This window comes from Camelus dromedarius, chromosome 1 (genome assembly GCF_036321535.1).
Source record: "Camelus dromedarius isolate mCamDro1 chromosome 1, mCamDro1.pat, whole genome shotgun sequence".
Classification (NCBI taxonomy): Eukaryota; Metazoa; Chordata; class Mammalia; order Artiodactyla; family Camelidae; genus Camelus; species Camelus dromedarius.
The window spans coordinates 66,891,694-66,917,008 of NC_087436.1; the positions used below are offsets into that span (position 1 = coordinate 66,891,694).

At 35.6% G+C, this 25,315-nt stretch overlaps 1 protein-coding gene across 5 annotated transcripts in view; it reads right to left on the minus strand.

Moving 5' to 3' along the window:
* Positions 1-25,315, minus strand: part of EPHA5 (EPH receptor A5) — a 309,727-nt gene that overhangs the window by 167,696 nt on the left and 116,716 nt on the right. The gene's annotated exons all lie outside the window — the stretch shown is intronic.

Sequence of the window (25,315 nt, forward strand, 5' to 3'; positions counted from 1 at the left end):
TCCAGCTCACGATGGCATTTTTATCAAAAATGACGGTAAAAATCAACAGGAGCAAAATTAAAAATCATCTTTGGGAAAGTAGTCATTATGTCACTATACTTGAAGCTTCTTATTAAAAATGCACTAAATCCGTCATTAACAGTAGTTGCTATTAAGACTACTTACCATATCAGTAAGCATGGCATTTTGCCAGTGATAGGTGAACATACAGAGAAAATAAGTATAAGAAATAAATGTCATGAACTATATTAATTTCAATAAACATTTTAAAAGACATCTTAAATATAAAGGCTATAGTTTTTTATATAGATTTTATAATGAGTCATTTAAACATCAACAGATACATCATAAACATGAGACATAAATGAATACACCTAGCTTTTTCAATATGTATCCTGTATGCAAAACTTCAAAATTAATCTACTGGTGAAATCTGGGGGGAAAAAAATCTGACTTCTGAAAAGCTGGATGTGTGATGGTTCACTAGAACTAAGTCTTGAGTCCTGTGAGCAAGACTGCCATGCAGATTTGGCACTAAGCCTGCAGAGAAAGAGGGATTCTTAAATTATGATGAGGTTGAAACAATGGCAGTCATTTGTGGTTAGGAAATATGACATTTGGGAGAGCTTATTCTGATGATTTATGTCATATGTGTTTGCCCTACCCACATTTTAGGGCTCTAGTCTAAAGCAGTAAGAAGTTACAAATGCTGTTCTTAAGAAGCAACTAAATATTCTTGATAGGCTTTCATTTCTGTAAGCCCACAAACGGGAGGGAAATCTCTTTCTTTATAAACTATTCCCCAGACATATTAAGTATATAAATTAAAGTTGAAATGGAATCATTCCTAGTTCTGATAAATCATATTTTTCGTGGAGTCCTTTACATGAAGATTTTGAAGCATTTTTGAATCTTTCACATATCTTGCGTTTGTTTTCTTTAAGATAACTGAAACTCTGCCTAGAAACAAGCATCAACTGAATCACCTGTTACACCATTTAAAATTTTTGGAAAGGAATCTCAATAATTAATCATAGTCTCGTCTTTCAAATCATTTTGACATGTATTATAATTCTGTCATGAGAATCAAAAAACTCAGTGGGAAATCACTTTTTTAATCTTACCAATATAATAAAAGTCAATCCTTTTATTGAGTGCCTACTACATGCCAGGTCCTGTCCTAAGTGCTTTACATATATTATCACACCTTCCCTACATTTTATCCCTTACCTCATGAATTATCTTCTCTGTGTAGGTCTCTTCATCCCCTCTTTTATTGATCTCAACACTTCTGTATCACCTGAAAACTTACTATTGTGATTCTTAGCCTACTTCAAGTTACCAGTAAAATCTCCAGCATCCTCAATCTTTTTTCATATTTCCCTTACCTTTTAGCTCTAGCAGACACACAGTTCTCTCCTGCAGATACTATCTGCCCAGGGGTCACGGTTATCTCCCAGGCCCTGCTACCAGTGGGCTTCTAAATGGGCTACGTGCCCCTCATGCTCTTCACTACGCTTTCCAGACCATTCTCCCTATGCTAGATTTTATTTTGCACAGTGGCTGCTGCAAGATCTCCTGTGATATCTTTTAAAATTTATTTTTTGGTGAGGACGTTTAAGTTCTACTCTCTTAGCAAATTTCAATCACACAATACCATGTTATCCACTAGAGTCAGCACGTTATCTTTGAGAGTAAAAGCAAAAGATGAAACCTGAAATTCTAAGCTTTTGTTTCATATCCTACGGCCCACTATGTTTTCTTCCAACATTTATATTTACTTTTTTTTTAAGTGGCTAAGTTTCTACCATAATTAAAGAAAGCTGAGCTTGTGAAGTAAACTTTATGGAAATGCCAAACCTAAACTATTCTGGTCTTAATCATCTGAGAGTCACTGTTGCTTAGGTCTGCCCAAAAGGGAAGCATAAGTAAACATTTTCCTTCCGCTTCTTTATGTAACCTGGCTACCATTCCCACCCTGACGAATACATTTCCCACTGCCTGTCGTCAGTACGTTATAAAGGACTAGCCTGCAGCAAGTTCAGCGGCAGCTCTTACCCCACTGTCTGTGTTTCTCAGATTTAGAGCTGCCAGAGCTCGATTTGTGAAGTTCTGATTCTGAAAACCATTATGTAACTTAACTTTTCCCTTCATTTTAAATTTCACAGTCCATCTGAAAGTTCTTTGAACAAGTAGCTGTAACTCTCACATCACCCATCTTTGGAAATCAAACCAGCAGAGAAAGGCCACAGATCTCACTAAATGATTTCCATTTGCTAGGGGTGCTGAAAATTCTGGGGTCTGTCCTGGCACTGCCGTTAATGTGTTCTCTATCTTCCAAGGAGCTCTGGTTCTTCTGTGTCCCCATCCTTGGAGAGTACCGCAGCATAGGGATTTTCTGCTTCGTCCCTGGTCTGCTGGGTTCTTCTAAGTAACTGATAATCATAGATGAACTAGATAAATATACAAATTTTCCATAACTGCACTTAACTTACTCAAAGTCAACACCCTCTTATGCTTTCCTCATCATTTTCATCTATCTTTCATACCAGTAAGTGAAAGTATTTCTCTATCTTTAAATACAATTAAAAGAACAATCTTGACCCTTCTCCATATCTACTTTGCCTTCAAAATTAGTTTCCAGAGTATTAAGATTTGCAAGCTGATTTTTAAATAACATACGATCTGAGCTCTATGGTTAGTAGAGAACAGATTTAAAGTGTCATCCAGTTTATACAATATGTACATTACAGAAACCTCTCAGCTTCCTTAATGTAAACGTATGAATGACATAAGATTTTGAGGTGCTGTAATGGAACCAGCAGAGGCCCTATTTAGCTCACTATTCCCTTATAACTGTTCATATCACACCACTGTCTTCTACCATCAATTTTTTTTGGGGGGGGTGGTAATTAGATTTATTTATTTATTTAAATGGAGGTACTGGGGTTTGAACCCAAGACCTCGTGCATGCTAAGCACACACTCTACTATTAAGCTACACCCTCCCTCCATCAATGTTTTCTTTACACAGTGTGCGATCAGTCCTTCTTTAATTCTTCATTTCTATTTCCTATTCTTAGTATTCACTGCAATTGAAATGATTCAATATAACTCATACAACAGTCTGAATAAGGTGGTCTCACGTCACACATTTTATTTTAAATCACTTACTATAAGCGATACCCTGGGAATTGAAAGTATATTAAGGAAGTGTAAAAAGTATGATTAACAGAAAGAGGCAAAGGATATAAAAGAAAAGCATTATCAGGTGGCTGCTATTTTAGGATCAGTGAGTGGATTTAATTTTTTTCATATTCTATCTTCTCCGTTCTTAATATTTAATCACAGAATATCAGTACTTACACTAACACGATATATATTATTGAAATTTATATTTAATATGATATAAGATATAGTATAATATTTAATATAACAGAACATCATAATATAACAGGCATTATATAATATGTATTATCTATTGCCAGGAACCCACCAAAATAATAAACATTGCAGAAAACAACTATGAATATTTTTCTTTTGTCTCACAGTTCTTCATGGAAAATAAGTCGTAATCATACCTTGTCACAGTGACCTGGTGCTTGAGCTTTGAAGCAGCAAAGTATGAAAACAAAGGTTTGCAGTACATTTTCACTTGGCCTGATACATCATTTCTCTTTGCTCTTGTAATGATGGGGACTGGCTAATTTTCCTACAGTTCTTTGGCTGTCAGCCTTTGTACATAGCATGTGACAAGATGTCCAAGTAGCTGGGATAAAAAACACTTTTTGAGAGAAAAAAGGTCGTTTTGCCATGTGATGAAAACCATGTTTTATAACCAAATGTGCAAATGGAAGAACAGTTTTAAACTGAGCTTACAAATCTGCTGCTGTACAATATTTTCCCTTATGAAATAGTTTAGATATTAGAGACCAGGAGCTATCACTGTGGAGCTGAGGCTTTACAGAGATAATAAAATGGACGTTCCAAATAGCTTTGGTGAATTTTCAGATTCCTCTTGATTTTTTTCAGTTGCTTCCAGCTCCTCCTGAGAAAAAGACTACCGAGTAAGAGGTTTAATACACATGATGCCTAGAGGCAAGTTTTCAAGTTCAAAGTCTTCTTTTTCCTAACCTAGAACAAAAGTGAGAGAAGGTGGATGCTCTGCTTCCCTATCACAAGAACGAAGGTGATTAAGTTGACACCACAAAACCTCTTTTGAAAGCTTCAGTGTTAATATCAAACTATGAAAAGCATAGAAATAATTAAAAACGACTGACTAGAGAAACAACTTTGTTTCACCTTCCGAGCAAAGTTATAAACATATGTAAAAAATTCTCCTGCTATCCACATTGTTTTCTCTGTATTTTTTTCTTTCACTATATATTTTTTTTAATTGAAGTATAGCTGATACACAACACTGTGTCTTTCACTGCGTTTGATTGGCCACTGTACTCAAGGAAGTCTATCAAACAATTGGAGTGGAATTGTCACAGAGAATTTAGAGTACTGCAATTGAAATAAGTATGGCTAAAATTTTTTAAAAGATAAAATATTTTTAAGTGACTGAGTCAAAGAAGAAAGAAGCCTGGAGACAAACTCTAGAGAGCAAAATACATGTTGTGCTGCACTTTGTCTACTGAGCCAAAGATGACCAGGTAGACCAAGATGTGATTCTTTCAAATGTTAACACATAATATCCTTTATTGTGGCCTTATATTGTTATACTAAACAAACATGTATTTCTATGCTATTTGTAGTGTGTGTATTTACATAAATTTAATTATCACCTTGCTCAACTTGGTAATTACAGCTGTATCTATATTTTCTCTCCAAACTATAAGTTCTTAGAAGGTCAAAGTTGTGTATATTTCCATATACCTGTTTGGAGCGTCAAACTTTGCTTGGATTAGCCAAACGGAGTATTGGAAAATGACCTCTAGGTAAAGGAAGTTAAATATTTGCAGATACCTATATAGCAAACTTTATGAAGCTGTGCAATTTCAATGTGTTTAATTTTGAATACCATCCTGGTAATTTTTCATATCAATAAAGGTTTTCAAGTACTCACACCAATATTTCCCCAAGAAAAAGAACATATTGTGTGGCAGCTGAAACACAGAGGATATAAGTAAATATAACAGATATATTAGCTGCTTCTACAAAGCAAAGGAGGGGCACCTGAATTTTGTGCTTAAAACTATCTGATCCTTCAAGGAAAGATCTACTTTGTTCCACAATGATATACATCATATATATGTCACATATTTTTATAAGGCATTGTCTGCTACATTTTCCTTTCTTAAAAACATCTGCCACATCATGCTATCTCCTAAGTTCCATGTAGAGTCCTATAGTATGTATTCTATGCCTTAAGAAAAGTCCATATTTGAATGTAGAAGATTACTTTTAAAGCTTTTAACTGTGCAATTTTCCATCTACTGAAAGACTATTAACTAGCTATCTCTTGGAACTGCTGTATTAATGGAGTAGCATTTGGCAAGCAATGCTATGATTTATTTTAAAATTCACCTTTATGACTGTGTCTCAAAAAGAGAAATAATTTAATATAATTTCATTCATTCATTCATTCATTCATTCACTCACAAGTTTTTCATTACTTTGTCCCAGGGATATGAAGTGATAATATAATTTAAAAAGACAGATGTAAAATTTATCATGAATCTAATACATAGCTTTTCATATTTTAAGCTTGGACATTTTTATGCGATGTATTCTTTCTCTTGTCTACGGCAGTTATCAATCTGTTTGCTACAAGTTTCTTCTTGCTCTTAAACTGTACAGATACACATTTGCAGCCCATTTAAGTAACCTACTACACCCTTTGGAACCACTGAAAAGCTATTTACTATACTCTAAAGAGCAGTGATCTGCCTTAAAGTGTTCACATTTAAAAGTACAGACTTCCTCAAATGAAAAACATAAAGAAATAAAAACACAATGGCCTTACTAAAACACATAGACTCATCATTTTCTCAAAGAGAAGCCCCCTGGCATGAATAAACCATGAATGTACCGTTGAAGGAATAGTATAAGTATAATCAAAGTTATAGCATATCAAGTTTCTTTGTTTGCTTCAAACAAGCACCATGGGAGTTTTCTGAATCTGTTCTTCTATATCTTTCTCTCAGGCGCTGAGAGATGTTTGGAAAATTTCTCGGTAGCTGGCTGTATCTTAAGCACTGAGGTTATAGAGATGAGTAACACTTCCTTTAATTTGATGGCCAGTTACCAGACAAACTACCCTCTGAATTTCAGTTTCCTTATATAAAATAATGTATAATACCACTATCTAGATTATTGTATTGTTGTGATACATTGTCAATATTTAGCCCAACACTTGCCATATAGTATTTGATTGATGATTGGTATTGTTATTGTTCATTTATCAAAAGTAATTGGTGATCTGATAAACTGTCAGAATTGGGACAAGTTTGAGAGTGAAAAAGGACACTATTAATGTTACACAAAGGAGAGAACTGTAACTGTCTCAGACATAGTAGGACCCATGGTGACACTGTTCCACAGGCCAGGAACACAAAGAACAAGATGAAGCATCTATGCTCAAGTAGTTTAAGGTTTAGTGTCCCATTATACTGGCTATAATAAAGTGGCTAGAAGGGAAAGAATGTTAAAGCAACCTGGTTATTGTAATTCTAATTTAATTTCACAGCATTATAATGCTTTCAAAATAATTTTATTTTCTGTTTTATTAGAGATGTATACCTTATAGATTTATGTCTTATAAAGATTAAAGAAGATAAGTTAATTGCAAAGTGAAATTCCATTGCTTGTTAGAAAAACATATCTACAATAGTTCAAAATCAGTTAGGAAAGTAAATCGACTACATTTCAAAAAAAAAAAGAATTAATAAAAAAAGAAAAAAATCAGGAAAATAAAATTAGCGTGATCTCTGATGGAAGTTTAATGAAACCAAAATGCCAAGAAAGCCACCTTGTGCATATTTGTAGATTGTATTACCTAAATGTCAACCTCATCATATGACAAAGTTCTACTACTTCACTTTCACCTTCTTAGAAAAATGCAGGAGCCCCCTCAATTTCTTTCTTTTTATTTTATTATTTATATTCAATAAGAAAAAGGCAATTGATCCAGATGATAAATTTCCAAAATATATTAATGGAATTTTCAGAGGACAAAATCCTTGACTGCTACCAAACATAAAAAAAAAAAAGAAAATGCTCATTCTTACCCATACTTGGGAAAGTATACACTTTAGCTATCAACTCAACAGACATCAGACTGCAAACCATTTAAAATATTGATATTACTGACATCTGATGAGCAAGTAGTAAAAACAAAATTTGTATATATTATTAAGGACAAATGTTGGAAAGTAATTTGGCAGTATCTGCCTAAATTCCACCTCTATGTATATCTCTGAGAGAAACACTCACATATGTGCCAAGAGCCATGTATTAAGATATTTATTGTGCCATTATTTGCAATAGTGAAAAAATGAGACACAACCTACAGTGAAATAATGACATGAAATTCAATAAATTATACCTTTATTCATCTAAGGTATAGAATATAAAAAATTATGTTGGTAGGAAAAATAGTTACAAAAGCATGCATAAAATATTTTTCAATTACCTAAATTTTGTGAAACTAAGAAAACATTATATGCTGGATTGGAGACACACACACACACAAAAGACACCTAAGCACAACATAGCCATGAAGAACAGAAAGACATAAATTCAGGATAGTGTTTAACTTTAGAGAGGTTCAAGACTCAGGAGAAGGAGCGGGGGCCTCAACTTTATTTTTTTAATGAAAGAATAATAAAAAAGAAACAATTTCTTTTAAAATCAGACATATTTTTAATCAATAACCTCATAGGGTTTGGTATGAAAATTGAGGGTGGTAACTCTCTGCTAGGACTAGAATGTGCTGGGAATTAAAGTTCTGGGCATCCTTATTTTTAAGCATTTTAGTTAATTAAATAAATGTTCAAGGGTTTAGTATTACCACTCATTTATTTTATTATGCTGATGCAAGTTTAAACTATGGTCAGCTTGAAAGCCAATCATTTGACCAGTAAACGGCGGGACCAAAATGTTTCCTAAGCCATTTCTCACATAATGAGAGAGAATCTTGCTATGGATGTTTGCGAATAGAATTATAAAAGGAGGACACAGTTAAGCGCTGCACATTGATAAAATATTAGGTGCTGTGAGCCAAAACACCACGGAATAAATGAGCAGCTTCCAGATTTAGCCTAATTAATCCAAAACTGGATAAAGAAAAAACCGTAATGTGCTTTAATTTTGGCACTAATTTTTGCTAAGATAGAAAAATAATTATTTCTTACTTTCAAGAGTCTAATTATTCTCTGCAAGTGTGTTTTACGCATTCTTAAGAAATGTGGTTAAGCCACCTCCTCCTCTATCCTCCTTTTATTCTTAAGAGGAAGTAGAAAGCCTTCTGTTTCCCCTGTTGCTTAAAAAAATCTGTAGAAAATTCCATCTGTACAGGCATTCATTCATTAAAATCCATCTTTTAATGTTTAATTCAAGAATTCCCAAGAGGAAAAGAACTAGTTCAGGATACCCAGCGATTTACATACTACATCCTTGTCAACAAATGTGCAGGGCAAGAATTACTTCCCTTTTGTTTCATGCTATTTTTTCCATCTTTGGTTGCATTCGAATTTTAATTCTGTTCACATTCTGCAGTTCGTAGGAAAGTGGCCTGAAGCGGACAGCAAGAGGAGCACTAAATCGAGCACGTAAATCACTTCTTCCTCAGCTCCAGAGCCGATTTAAAGAGCATCCTGGCACTAATGCTTGGAAATAATATACTGTCGAGCCCGACACAGCAGAGGGACTCTACTTCAAATTACAGGATAGTCCAGGTGACCGTGCAATTACAATTAACCTCTTACCCACAATGTCAGTGATAAAAAGTCAAGCGAGTGATGGGTACTAAGAAAGTACTCAAGTAACAGTAAAAGCGATTCCTGAAGTTTTAGTGTTTAAAAAATATTTTAAATTACAACATCTCACAACTTCAAAAGTGGTTTCCTGGTGAGTGTAATAGTTTTTTTCCCCATTAAAGCAGCTATACCATATGATATAATAAAAGCAACTAGATGAATATCTGGCTCATAATAGGCGCTCACAAAATGCTTATGAAAAGAAGGAAAGACTATAGATGCACATGTGCGGAAATTCACAGTCTTTCTAATCCTCAAGCACTGGTCCAATGTTTGAAATAGTTTTCAAAGCATACTTTTCCCGATCAGGTTTACAGGAAATAATAACTATACTGGTATACTAACATCAATGTCAACATATTGCTTCCTTTGAAGTTCATAAATATACACATTATGTATTCAGAGCATGCATACGCTCAGATACAGAATATCAGTTTATGTATACCCTTCAGATAGAAAGCCAGAGAACAGGAGAGAAAGATTGTGTATAAGTATACCTAGTCTTTTCACTATAGATATTAATAATTTTCATTGTGCACATGAAACATACACACATAATGAATATATGTAAAGCTAACTGATAGATATTATGGCTTAACAGATCTCTGTTGAGGCAAGAATTTTCCAACCTTTGAATCACACAAGTGTGCTTGTCTATGTAAAACTGGAACTATGACATGGACATATATTAGCCTTACTCATTAAAATATACTAGTTCAAATTCAAGAAATTAAATTAATATAGTAATGATAATTATAATAACAATTTTCCAAGGAATTCAGTGACCCATTCTTACAAAGTTCTGGTAGGTGTTATTAATGAACTGAAGTCTACCATGAGAAAGCAATTTTTTATATTTCAAAACTATAATCATACAAATTTAGAAGCATTGATACCCAAGGTTAACACAAATATATATAAATAAGGGAATTAAGAAAGCAATTTAAAGATCAACAATTAAAGACAATACTACGTATTCTTTATTGTGACAGGTGCCAGGTGAAAAAGAAATAGTAGAATAAAATGATTCTGGTTTCAAATTTCTTACATTCTAGCTAGAGAAAAAAGTCCATCACAGAATTTTTAAAAGAGAATTAATACAACTAGTACAAACTGTTGCAAGGATGAAACCCAAGAATAATTGATCCAGTTAGAGAAAATTCTGGAGCTGTTAGGATTAGAGCTATGCCTAGTAACAGAAAAAAAGCACAATGTTAAACAGGTAAAAGAAACAAACAAACAGATCAGAGATTTAGTGGTTGTTACTGTAAGGAGTTGATTCTAAATATAATGATGAAGGGCTTTGAAAACAAGACATAGTTAAAATTCAGTTGTAGGAAAATATGGAGCCATTGTGTGTGTGTAAACAGATGTGCATTTGTATTTGTGTATGTGTGTGTGTATTTCTGTAGGTGAGCAAAGGAATGATGTGGTCAACATAGAATTAAGGATTCCTTTAATGGATGGCCAGATGCAAATCCAGCATACATTGTAAAAATTGTTGAATATATTGTAGAAATCCAGCATAAATTGAGAGACTGTATTAGGGTAATAGCTCATCTCGATGATGTGTTAAAATGGGTAGAAGGCGATTTCTAAATGACAGATACACAGTGATTTTCTTAAGTATTTGACTTTATATAAATAACTTAACCTCTAAGCTTCAGCCTCTTAAAGCATATGATTAACTGCAATGCACAATAATAGTATAGTGAAGGCAGCCAGCTCACTAAGCATTCCCTCCTTATATCTTAGCAACAGAATCTGTGTGTTGAGTGTGACAGTGCGCCCAGCTATAAAGCCACATGTATCAGGTCTTCTCATAGAATCAAGGTGGAGAGAATTCAATGAGATAAAAGCAGAACTTGTGTGTTGCTGCCACGAAAGTGCTTTAAAGAGTGCTGACTTAACTAGAAGACATGCCTTCTTTCCTTTCTGCCCTTTCTTCCTCTTCCTGCCTTAAATGTAGGTCTGATGGTTGGTAATCCAGAGGGCTTGGAAGTCTAGGTCAGGAGATTCTTTAAGAATGAAAGCTATACATGCAGGATGGTTTTGCAGAATGACAAGGATCTGGGTACCCGATGATAAAGATATCACATCAGTCCTGGGCTAAGTACCCCCAGGATTCTTTTGCATGAGAGAAAAACAATTTCACTTGCTTAGGCAATAAAATACCTTTAGGTCTTTGTACTTTCACATATATTCAGCAAAAGCTAATTCTAATGGATACTTAAGCCTGTCCTATACCACACTGCCTTAAATGAGGCTAAGTCTATAAAGAGCTCTGTATAGGGCAAATCAATTTCTGTTTCATATTTGAGGTCTGACCATAATTATCATGTCTTCAAAGAGGACTTCTTTGGTGGCTCAATGTGAAGGAATTCCTCCTGTTTTCCTTTTCCTTCATAGCACTTATCATAACTCACAGACGCGTATGTATGGATTTACTTTTCTAGTTTTTCTTCTCATTTTACTACTTGAAACCGGAGAAAAGTAAATAAAACTTGAATAATTGACAGAAAGTAGTGGTTAATAAAGATATGCTGGATAAACAAAAGAGTAGCTCTTTAAAACAAAGCTCCTGGTTTCTCTTAAAAATCCTACATAAATTAAGTAACATTTTCTACAATGACTACATTTTTAAAAGTCGAAAAGCTTTCACTTATTTTCAATTGATTAATTAGCAATGAAGCTTAACGTGACTTTTTAAATCTCCCATGAAGTGATGAAAGCTCCTCAAAGACACTTAAACTATCATCATTCTCTATTGAAAGAACCTTATTTAAATATTTTCTTAAATTAATGATATTTTAGTAATATTATCATCTCTAATTCAGTTAGGTAAAATTCCGTTACCATCTTTTCTTAAAAGTGAAAATTTCAATATTCTAGTCCAATCCTAGGTAGCTTTACACTATTTTAAAGTTTTATGCTTTCAATGAACTCCATCATTTTGAAATTTCTTTCTCTTTTCTGTCTCCTGGATTTTGGGTTACTTCTTCAAGATTATCAATGAATTCTCCTAGTACCTCTTTTTCCTTTATACCTCCTATTTTTCTTTGAATCTGTCATTGGCCTTATTTCTTTCTCTCTTATACTCCCTACCTAGTTCATAAAACAAGTGTAACCTCTACCTACATGCTTTCCAAATTCATACTTTCAGATCTGAGCTCTTTTCCAGCTATGGGACTTCCGTAATGGACTCTTTAAGAATCACATTTATTTCCCTCACTGCCATCGTCTAAATAGCCATTTGTCAGATATAGTTCATTTTTTTCAAAATCTCAGGTGTCCTGTCCTTTTGCCTACCTCATTTTGGTCAATACTACAACCATGCCACCATTCCCTGAAGCTAAAAAAAAAAAAAAAAAAAGTGCATTTGGACTTTTCCTTATTTTGCTTCATACACTTAGTCAAGTTTCCCTTTAATACTTCTTGTGTTAGTAACATTGTCCTCTTCCCACTTCAATTTCAATTATTCTCATTCAGGTCCTCATTCTAAATACCAAATCAATACTGAGACAAAGGATTCTGTAAAAGTAACTAAGATCAGACAGTTCTTGAGCTCTCTATGCTTGGTAAATCTGCTGCCTGAGCCTTAACAAATGTTAGAAGTCAACTTATTTATAATATTGCTTTTCCCATTTGAAAGAGTCTTTGCATTAGTTTTACGTACACATAGAATTTTACCATTTGTAAGACTGTTTCATTTTATCATAACTAAATAAGCTAGGTAGGATGAATATTCTTATTCTTATTTTAATTTTTGGAAACTCTGGGTTGCCATGATTAAATGCACTGCTCCAAGCGACACACAAGAGGTAGAAGTGCATGATTTAGGACTCAGGTTTTTGTCATTTCTATACTATTGTCTGATAAGACAGCAGTATAATATCTAGTATTTATTATTATTATTATTATTATTCGATGAGGGGTGGAGTGTTATACTTAAAACTATGAATATTAACTCTGTAACTGAACTATCTGAGAGGTTTTCCATCAAGCAACAGAGAGTTTAGCTAAGAAAGAATGAGTGCTTCTCATCTGACACTCTGCTTTACTGTGTTTTAAAGGTGTCTCCAGAAGGATCAATGATGAAATTAAGACAACTTACACAAAGTTTATGTTAGCCACAAAGCAAATCATCCAAATTTTTAGTTATTCAGCAAAAAAAAAAAAACTTTATCGTTGAACATGTTTCTAAAATCTGTAATACACTTCAAGCTATGTCCTAAGATTAGCCATGTAGTTTTAAACAGATAATGTTTATAATTTCATTCTTATGTTCACATTATTTTATTCTAATTTCACTGCTTTCATCATCAATTAGCTACAAAAAAAAAGCTTCTTAAAAATCAAAAGACAACCTTTGAATTAGTTTTTGCAATGTGTGTAATCAACCAGTAGATCTTGTGAACTGGAAGGGGAGACCTAACTTTTGCAGGTGATTTCACATGGATACAATTTATTTAGTAATAATTGTAACTAATATTATTATTTATCTGGTGGTTAAAGGAACCTATTTAGCTATTATGATTTTATAATAAAACATTTTTAAAGCGAAATCTCTTTTGTCTTGGTGAATTTTTAAAAAGTATACTGAAGATTTGTTAAGAAACATGCTTTATAAGAACTTTTAAAAATATTAATCAGTATCATTTGTAATAGCATAAAATATCAAATCACTTCAGGGCTTCAACATACTTTATAGCTGGACAATGAATTAATATGTGAATTATTATTATTATCTTAATGGAAGTATTGTGGATTGAACCCCGGACCTCATGCATGCTAAGCATATACTCTACCACTGAGTTGTACCCTCCCCCTAATATATGAATTATTATTTGCACTTCTTGCCCCTATTGAGTAACATAGAACTTCCCATTACTTAGACAGGGTGAATGTATATCTGTCCCACAATGTTTTGGGGCAAAAACTGCCCTCTCCTAATCTCTGTTGAAGCTAAAAGATAACAGTTTATCACTGTTATCTGACTTCTTCCAGTTCATTTAACTTTCCTGATGTGTGACAGGCATCAAAATCTCTTGTAATTGACTCCTTACTGACTGGCAAGGAAATCGCTGCATCTGACAAGGCCTTCAAGGAAAACAAATTCCCAATTCCATAATACAGAGACTCCATTCCTACTGAGATACTATATGAGTGAAATCCTATATATTTTCCTAAGTGTCTGAAATTAAATGTAACTTGCTCACACTCACTGGAGAGATGAATCCAGCAGCCATCTGAGTAGTCAATTTCATTGTACTTTCTGAGACAGAAACATTACTTAAAATTTTGCAAGGTTGTTCAATTCCAGCTCCATGTTTTAACAATATTGTTGAAATAAATTAAATTTGGTTTTGAATCAAATTACAAGCAATTCCAAAAGGTACAAGCTTAATGCAACAATTTCATCCACGTGAGATGAGACACTTGTATCTTTCAATCTGAATAAAAGGAAATCTAAAATACAAAATATTTAAATTCTTTGTTCATACAGAAGAAGTTTTGGAAGGAGAAATCTATAAAAATCTTTACATTTACATCCTAGTTTAACAGCAATACATGGTACCCAAAGGAAAATGAAAACTGAAATTAATGAAGTTTGGTTTCAACTATTCTATACTTGATTTATCACGATATGTAAAATTGGTGCATATCTTAGAATGGTGCTTCTGTGATGACAACCCAGTTTTACATCCTTTAAATGGTAAGTGAATTAATCATTTTCATATTTTAATTGGGTCAGACTATGACTTAAAGGGACACATTTTCCATAAAGCCCTTGGGATTCAAAAATTAGAGCATATTTCTCACATGAGAGAGAGAGAGTGCGAAGAACTGTATTTTCCCTGTGGTGGAAATAAAGGAAGGCAGTGAACCAAAATTTATTTTCAGTTATAAGAAACTGGGATATGGACCACTTATTTTCCAATGGATTCTTTGTAACTAAACTGAGCATGTGCTTATATCTAAATTGGGACATTATCCTCTTAAATTTAAGGAATTAATGTGCACCATGAAGTCTTGTGGTTACTACTAAGTATGTGATAAATAGGCTATATTTCGTGAAAATACACGACAGAGAAAAATCCAAGTTTTTCAGCTAGCAAAATTAAGTTGTACCTTGCTGTTGTGACATTAGCTCCCTGAATCTATACTAATGACAGCTGGAGAATGTTTACCTACCCTATAGAACACAATCTCAAATTTTAAAAATGCCCAGAAATAAATACCTATAAAACAGGTTCAGGCTCACAGTCTTCATATGGGCTCCATTCTCCTTTTAGTTTAGAACCATTTCTTACTTGTATGTTATGAAACATGGGCTTTTCTACTATTTGGTATACTTCAGAACTCAAAGCAATTTCAGGCTCAAATCAGCAAGAGACAAGTCTGCATCCTAATGAAAATGATGGGAATTTCTATATTGAGAGTTCTGAATTTAGTATATCGATTTCTTCCTTAATAATTTATTTTTAATTTTTCATTAAATAGTTAAATTTCTGAGAGTTTACAGGTGGAGTTCAGGTGTTAGGAGAGGGAACAAACATGAAATACCCCAGAAGAACTGAAAATAAGTAGTCTAGCACAACTTCTGCTGCTAAATATACACACTGGGAATGGAAGATTCAGAGATTTCAAGATAACTTTCCCCACCCACCCTTTTATACCTGCAATAATACACATTTGGAAAATAAAAATAATCCCAGTAAAAGAACCTTAAAAACAAGAGAGTCACTGCAGAAACAGACAAATATTATATGATATCACTTATATACAGAATCTAAAAAATAATACAAATGAATCTATTTACTAAACAGAAACAGACTCACAGACATAGAAAATGAACTTATGGTTATCAAAAGAGAAAAGGGCAGGGATAAATTAGGAATATGGGATTAACAGATACACACCACTATATATAAAATAGATAAGCAACAAGAATTTACTGTATAACACAGGGAACGATATTCAATATCCTATAATAACCCATAGTCAAAAATAATCTGAAAAAAATATTTATAACTGAATCACTTTGCTGTATGCCTGAAACTTGACACAATATTGTAGATCTATTATACTTCTATAAAAAAAGAAAATGAAACAGAGCGTCACACACAAAAAAAGCCCTGTACTCAAACACATACATTCAGCTATATTGAGATGGCTTACCGTGAACTGACTATATATATATACACATGTATATATATATATACACATACACACACACACACACACACACACACACACACAAATGAAAAAAATACTGTTCTCATCTTATACTTTGCTCATTTTAAGAAAATAAAATAACATCCCCCAAAGAAGAGTTTTATTTGCCAGTACGACTTGAATTACTTGTTGCTCAACTGGCCATTAAGTTTCCTCATTTCTAAATGAACAAAAATCTGTAAGGCATGAAGTGGAGCAAAGAAGTAAATCACAAGGGAAGACTAGGGTGTATGTATCTAATGACAAGTAACTTAATTCTACTACTTCAAAAGTTTCAAAACTTCAGTCCAACCTTATAATGTTAAAAAAAGGGGGGGGGGATTTAGTAGCCCCAACTTTAGAGAAAAAATTTAGAGTGCTAATTGAGAATATCACTCTGCTTTTAGTCATTTCCATTTCAACTGTAGAAACTTAACTCATTAACAAAAGATTGATCATGTTAACAGAAAGTTTGATTACAGGTGTGTACTTAATAAGCAATCTCCCTACCTTACATTTTTTTCTTAATCCAACCCATAGTCCTGGACATGGAAATATTACTCATGACTGATTCCAACAACCTTCTGATCTGTCCCTTATCCCTTAGCCTATTACCAGAACATCTAGGAGAAGTTACTGATGTGGGGAAGCTCATCCAATGGTTAGTATGTAGAAACACTCTCTTGAATTTTAATAAAAAAAAATGAAAAAAAAAAGGTGATTCATAGTTCGATTCAAGAGCAAAGATGAACAACTGACCCATGGATATAGACTCTTATCCATTCATCATGGGACCGCCAGAGTTTTAGCTGGGCATACAGCTACCGAGCTAGAGACAATATTTCTCAGTATGACTACCAGGTTGATGTGATCAAATGACCATATTCAGGCAGATTAGATCTGAAAGGAAACGATTGTTATAACTTCCTAGAATCTTCACAAAGTTGAAGACATTGCTCTAGACTTCTGCTTGTTTCCTCGTCTGTGACTGAAAGGACAGTGAGGAATGTTGCAACTACTTTACACCCAGCGATTAGCATCCTGTGTTGAGGATTGTAGAGACTTTCCTCCAGCCAGAATCCCTTTGTGATCTCATAAATTGTAGGCTGCCTCCCCACTCTGGACTGCTAACTGGGAGAGAAGCTTCTCTCTCATTTGAGCTGTTACGCATTTTTTTTTTTTTTGGTTTTAATCTTTTATTTTATTCTTTGTATATATATATATATTTTATTGAAGTACAGTCAGTTTACAATGTTGTGTCAATTTCTGGTGTACAGCATAATGCTTCAGTCATACATGAACATACTACATATATTTGTTTTCATATTCTTTTTCACAAGTTACTGCAAGATATTGATTATACTTCCATATGCTATACAGTATGAATTTGTTGTTTCTCTATTTTATATATAGTAGTTAGTATGTGCAAATCTCGAACACCCAATTTATCCCTTTCCACCCACTTTCCCCTGGTAACCATAAGATTGTTTTCTATGTCTGTGAGTCTGTTTCTGTTCTGTAAATAAGTTCATTTGTCTTTTTTTAAATTCCACATATAAGTGATATCACATGGTATTTTTCTTTCTCTTTTGTATTTTATGTCACTTTGTTATAAACGGTAACCTGTACCCTATGTCTAATACAGAGGCTCAATGGCATTAACTTAGTATTAGGATTAAAAAGTAAATCACCTAGAGGTAGAGAGGCATTATAATGTAGTGAGGGGACAATGTGGAAGATGGCGGAGTAGAAGGAAGCTCGCAGGTCACCCTCTCCCACAAATACACCAAGACCCACATCTACTGACCCACTCAGCCAACCAGAGCACCTGTGGAACTCCGACAAAACATCGCCCTCTTCAAAAGATAAAGACGTCAAAAATCTGGTAGGAGAAAAGGAAAAAAGAAAGAACAAAAGGCAAAGCAGCGCTGGACGGGTCCCGTGGGGAGGGAGCGGCAAAGGAGGACTGGCGCTCGCTGGCTGGGTCTCCCCTCTCCAACTGAGAGGCCAGCGGGACAGAGGGGGAGCCTCCGAGGCTCGGATCTGTACAGAGCAGCCCTTGACTAACAGAACTAAGTTAAACGGGCACAGAGCGTCCCCCCCGACACCCAGCCTGAGACGCGGGCTGGCAGCCGCAGGCAGGGCCAGGCTGCACAAGCCGGGCGGAGGACGGAAGTGGCTGCACGGAGGCAGCCCCGGGGGAACGCAAGGGGCTGCGCGGCGTGGCTGTGGGTGCACAGGGCAGAACGACCTGGGCACTCCATAAAACAGCAAGGTTGATGTGCTCTCAGGGGAAGGGTGCACACCCCCATCTCTGAAAACCTGCGGAAAGTTTTCGGGGGAAGAGATGCGGGGCTCAGGCACAGTCGCCATATTCTTCGTGCTTAGCACTCAGGCGGGGGCGGGGGCGAAACCTGCATCCGCACCGAAGGGCTTAGCAGCCTCAAAGGCCAGACTGAGACTGGCCTGCAGCCCGGGGCAGATAGGATCCTTCCATCCTGGTCCCTCAGAGAACTTGCTCCACAAAGACAAACAAGGAGCTGGGTTTTGGCTCAGAGCAGGGACAGGGCTGTCCCTCGGTCTTCCTCGAGCCCACCGGCGGAGCGCCGACCAGGGCGGAGCGCGCAGCCGCACAGAGCAGCGGAGCTACCGGCAGCGCAGGTAGAGGGAGAGCGGCCCCCGCCTTTTGGGCAGGAACACAGCCTCTGACCAAGGTGCTGGGAGGGGGCACGACCGGCCCTCCTACCTGGCCAGTCTGCAACATCTGACTGTGGCATCCGGAGGGGCAGCGACCCGCCCGCCCACAGCAGAGGAGAGCTGCACCTGACCCAGTGTTAGGAGGAGGCGCGATCTGCTTGCCGACAGCTGCTGGGAGCAGCACAGAAGAGGGCGCCAACGGAGGGCCTCTGAAAACAGCAAGCTGAGCTTCCAAAACAGGACGAAGACAGAAAGACTTCACATTAAAAGCACACAGACTCCAGGAGAATGCCGACAACCCCCCCCCCCTTTTTTTTAAAACTGTTTTTACCTGTTCTATTTTCTATTACTCTCTTAATCTTTACTTCTTAATTCATTTATACTTCTCTTGGGTTTTGATGTCCTGTTATTGATTAGACACAGGTTTCAAATGCATCTTTTCATCTTTTCCCCTTTTTTAAAAGGTTTTAAAAGGATGTCTCAACCCGACTGATATTCTGCTTCAACTCGTTCTTCTATTATTCATTATACACTGTTTTCAAACCCTCTTTCTCCCTTCTTTTAAAATTCTTTCTCTCTCTCTCTTATTTTTTTTTTCTTTTTTCCTAAGTTCTATTCCTAAATAGGCATCAGATAGATAAAATCCTTAAGGACCAAAATAAACAACTGATACTCCATAAACCACAGTGCCAAAGAGGTATGAGCAAGATGAAGAAGCAGAAAAACCTTTCCCAATTAAAAGAACAAGAGAAATCCCCTGAAAGAAAGATCAACGAAATAGACATCGATAGCCTACTAGATCAAGATTTCAAAAAAGGAGTGATCGAATTGCTGAAGGAATTAAAAGAGATAGTGTTTAGAGAAATAAAATATGTCAAAAATGAAATTGAAGCTATAAAGAAGAGCCAAGTAGAATGGGTAAACTCATTGACAGAGATAAGGAATGATCTAATAGCTGTGCAAAGCCGACTAGATAATGCAGAGGAATGAATTAGCGATCTAGAAGACAGGGCAATAGAAAGCACCCATTCAGAAGAACTACAAGAGAAGCAAATAAAAAATAATGAAAATAGCATAAGGGACCTATGGGATAAAATAAAGCGTCCCAATCTTCGCATAATAGGGGTCCCAGAAGGAGAAGAAAGATCAAAGGGGATTGAAAAGGTTTTTGAAGAAATCATGACTGAAAACTTCCCAAACTTAAAGAAGGAATCAGATATCCAAGTACAGGAAGCTCAGAGGGTCCCAAACAGGAAGAACCCAAATAGACCCACACCAAGACATATCATAATCAAGATGGCCAGAGTCAAGGATAAAGAAATGATTCTAAAGGCAGCAAGAGAAAAACAAAGAGTAAGTTACAAGGGAACCCCCATAAGGCTCTCAGCTGATTTCTCTACACAAACACTACAGGCCAGAAGGGAGTGGCAAGATCTTTTCAAAGCCCTGAATGAAAAAAGGATGCAGCCTAGGATCCTTTATCCAGCAAGGCTATCCTTGAGGATAGAAGGAGAAATAAAGAGTTTCACATACAAAAAAAAGCTGCAGGAGTTTAGCAACACTAAACCCATGCTAAAAGAAATATTGAAAGGGCTATTCTAAATAGAAAAGCAGCAGGATGCTACAGAAATGAGAAACACACAACTGGAAAGGTGCTAACTCATGAATTACAAATAAAGTAAACATGAAATTATAAAAGAAGACATACAAATCACTGAGAGTGGGCGAGGGAGGCAGGGAAATATAGAATTTTTTTTTTCTTTTTTAAATTTTTTTAACAGTAGGATGGGTTTGAGATCATGTTACTATCAGTTTAATAAAAACAGTTATAGTAATGGGTTGATAGATTTACAAAAAAGGGTAACCACAAGCCAAAAATTTACAAAGGAGTCACAAAAATTAAATAAAATCCATGATAATAAAAAGGAAAATTACCAAACCACAAAAGGAAGAAGAAAGGAACAAAGAGGATATACCAATTCAACTGCAAAGATAAGTTCAAAATGGCAATAAACACACATCTATCATTAATTACTGTAAATGTTAATGGACTAAATGCTCCAGTCAAAAGACACAGAGTGGCAGACTGGATAATAAAGCAAGAACCTTCAATATGCTGCATACAAGAGACCCACTTTAGGGAGAAGGACACATATAGATTGAGAGTGAAAGGATGGAAAAGGATATTCCATGCAAATGGAAAAGCCAAAAAAGCAGGTGTTGCAGTACTGATTTCAGACAAAATAGACTTTAAAACAAAGGCCATCAAGAAAGATAAAGAAGGACATTTTATAATGATTAAAGGAGTGATACAAGATGAGGATATTACACTCGTTAATATATATGCACCCAATATAGGAGCACCTAAGTACATACAAGAATTACTAACAGAGATGAAGGGGGATATTGATGGGAATACAATCATAGTTGGAGATTTTAACACTGCATTAACATCACTAGACAGATCTTCCAAACAGAAAATAAACAAGGCAACAGAGAAATTAAATACTACAATAGAAAAACTAGATTTGGTGGATATTTTCAGAGCATTACACCCCCCAAAAATAGGATATACATTCTTTTCAAGTGCACATGGAACATTTTCCAGGATCGATCATGTACTTGGGCACAAAAGAAACCTCAACAATTTTAAGAAGATAGAAATTATCTCAAGCATCTTTACTGACCACAATGCCATGAAACTGGAAATCAACAACAGAGAAACAAAGGAGAAAAAAAGGAAAGCATGGAGATTAAACAATATGTTATTGAAAAAACAATGGATCAATGAGGAAATCAAAGCTGAAATTAAAAAATACCTTGAGACAAATGATAATGAAAGCACAACCACTCAAAACCTATGGGACACAGCAAAGGCAGTGCTAAGAGGGAAGTTTATAGCGATACAGGCCTTCCTCAAAAAAGAAGAACAATCTCAGATAAACAATTTAACCCACCACCTGAATGAATTAGAAAAAGAAGAACAAAACGCCCCAAAAAGCAGCAGAAGGAAGGAAATAATAAAGATCAGAGGGGAATTAAATACAATAGAGATTAACAAGACCATAGAAAAAATCAACCAAACCAAAAGCTGGTTTTTTGAAAAAGTAAATAAAATCGACAAACCTCTGGCCAAACTCACAAAGAAGAAAAAAGAGAGAGCACAAATTAGCAAAATAAGAAAGGAAAATGGAGAAATTACAACAAACAAAATAGAAATACAGAATATCATATGAGAATATTATGAAAAACTATATGGAACCAAACTGGATAACCTAGAGGAGATGGACAAGTTTCTGGAAACATACTGTCCACCAAAACTGAATCAAGAAGAATCTGAACACTTGAACAATCCGATCACTAGAAAGGAAATAGAAATAGCAATTAAAAACCTCCCTACAAATAAAAGTCCAGGACCGGACGGCTTCACCGGGGAATTCTACCTAACATACAAAGAAGAACTCATACCAGTCCTTCTCAAACTCTTCCAGACGATTGAAAAGGAGGGAATACTCCCAAACTCATTCTATGAAGCCACCATCACCCTGATACCAAAACCAGGCAAAGACACTACAAAAAAAGAGAATTATAGGCCAATATCACTGATGAACATAGACGCCAAAATCCTCACCAAAATTTTAGCAAATAGAATCCAACAACACATAAAAAAGATTATACATCATGACCAAGTGGGGTTCATCCCAGGGACACAAGGCTGGTTCAACATACGCAAATCAATCAGTGTAATACATCACATCAACAAGAGAAAGGACAAAAACCACACGATCATCTCAATCGATGCAGAAAAAGCATTTGATAAAATTCAACACCCGTTTATGATAAAAACTCTCGCCAAAGTGGGTATAGAGGGAACATATCTCAACATAATAAAAGCTATATATGACAAACCTACAGCCAGCATAGTAGTCAACGGTGAAAAACTCAAAAGCTTCCCACTAAAATCTGGGACAAGACAAGGATGCCCACTATCACCACTCCTATTCAACATAGTCCTGGAAGTCCTAGCCACAGCAGTCAGGCAAGAAAAAGAAATAAAAGGGATCCAAATTGGAAAAGAAGAGGTAAAAGTGTCATTATATGCTGATGACATGTTACTATATATAGAAAACCCTAAAAGGTCCACACAAAAGCTACTAGAGCTGATTGAAGAATTCAGCAAGGTAGCACGTTACAAAATTAACGTTTAAAAATCAGTTGCATTTCTTTACACTAACGATAAATCAACAGAAGAAAGTAAAGAAACAATCCCCTTTAAAATAGCACCCAAAGTAATAAAATATCTGGGAATAAATCTAACCAAGGAGGTGAAAGAATTATACACAGAAAACTATAAACCACTGATGAAGGAAATTAAAGAAGACTTTAAAAAATGGAAAGATATTCCATGCTCTTGGATTGGAAGAATCAATATTGTTAAAATGGTCACATTGCCCAAGGCAATCTACAGATTTAATGCAATCCCTATCCAATTACCCAGGACATATTTCACAGAACTAGAAAAAATCATAATAAAATTCATATGGAACCATCAAAGACCTAGAATTGCCAAAGCATTACTGAAGAGAAAGAAAGAGGCTGGAGGAATAACTCTCCCAGACTTCAGACAATACTATAGAGCTACAGTCATCAAGACAGCATGGTATTGGTACCAAAACAGACATATAGACCAATGGAACAGAATAGAGAGCCCAGAAATGAACCCACAAACTTTTGGCCAACTAATCTTCGACAAAGGAGGCAAGAATATACATTGGAATAAAGACAGTCTCTTCAGCAAATGGTGTTGGGAAAACTGGACAGCAGCATGTAAAACAATGAAGCTAGAACACTCCCTTACACCATATACAAAAATCAACTCAAAATGGATTAAAGACTTAAACATAAGACAAGATACAATAAACCTCCTAGAGGAAAACATAGGCAAAACATTATCTGACATACATTTCAAAAATTTTCTCCTAGAAGAAATAAAAGCAAGAATAAACAAATGGGACCTAATGAAACTTACAAGCTTCTGCACAGCAAAGGAAACCAGAAATAAAACAAGAAGAAAACCTACGGAATGGGAGAAAATTTTTGCAAGTGAAACCGACAAAGGCTTGAGCTCCAGAATATATAAGCAGCTCATACGACTCAATAAGAAAAAAATAAACAACCCAATCCAAAAATGGGCAGAAGACCTAAACAAGCAATTCTCCAAGGGAGACATACAAATGATCAATAGGCACATGAAAAAATGCTCAATATCACTAATTATCAGAGAAGTGCAAATCAAAACTATGATGAGGTATCACCTCACACCACTCAGAATGGCCGTCATTCAAAAATCCACAAATGACAAATGCTGGAGAGGCTGTGGAGAAAGGGGAACCCTCCTACACTGCTGGTGGGAATACAGTTTGGTGCAGCCACTATGGAAAACAGTGTGGAGATTCCTCAAAAGACTAGGAATAGACTTACCATATGACCCAGGAATCCCACTCCTGGGCTTGTATCCAGAAGGAACCCTACTTCAGGATGACACCTGCACCCCAATGTTCATAGCAGCACTATTTACAATAGCCAAAACATGGAAACAGCCTAAATGTCCATCAACAGGTGACTGGATAAAGAAGAGGTGGTATATTTATACAATGGAATACTACTCAGCCATAAAAACCGACAACATAATGCCATTTGCAGCAACATGGATGCTCCTGGAGAATGTCATTCTAAGTGAAGTAAGCCAGAAAGAGAAAGAAAAATACCATATGAGATCTCTCATATGTGGAATCTAAAAAACAAGAACAAAAACAAACAAACAAACAAAAACAAAGCGTAAATAAAGGATAGAAATAGACTCACAGACAGAGAATACAGACCTGTGGTTACCAGGGGGGTGGAGGGTGGGAAGGGATAGACTGGGATTTCAAAATTGTAGAATAGACTACACTGTATAGCACAGGGAAATATACACAAAATGTTATGATAACTCACAGAGAAAAAAATGTGACAATGAGTGTGTATATGTCCATGAATAACTGAAAAATTGTGCTGAACACTGGAATTTGACACAACATTGTAAAATGATTATAAATCAATAAAAAATGTTAAAAAAAATAATGTAGTGAGGAAAAAAGAAGTTCTAGTTTTAACACAAACTGACTAGATTGGAACTTGGTTGTCCAATTTACCAACTGGGAGAACTTGGACAAAGTAGTCTCTGCTTCTTGCAAATTCTCTAGCTCTAAATAAGGATAATAGTATTTTTCTCCCAAGAGTTGATAAGATTAAAAACTTGATGCAGAGGAAAACAGGTATGACCTGCAAGCAGTAGGCACTCAAAAGATGATGGCAGCTGCTATGACTGGCAGGGAAAAGTGAAGTTTCCTGAACACCTGCTGCTGGGGCCCACTG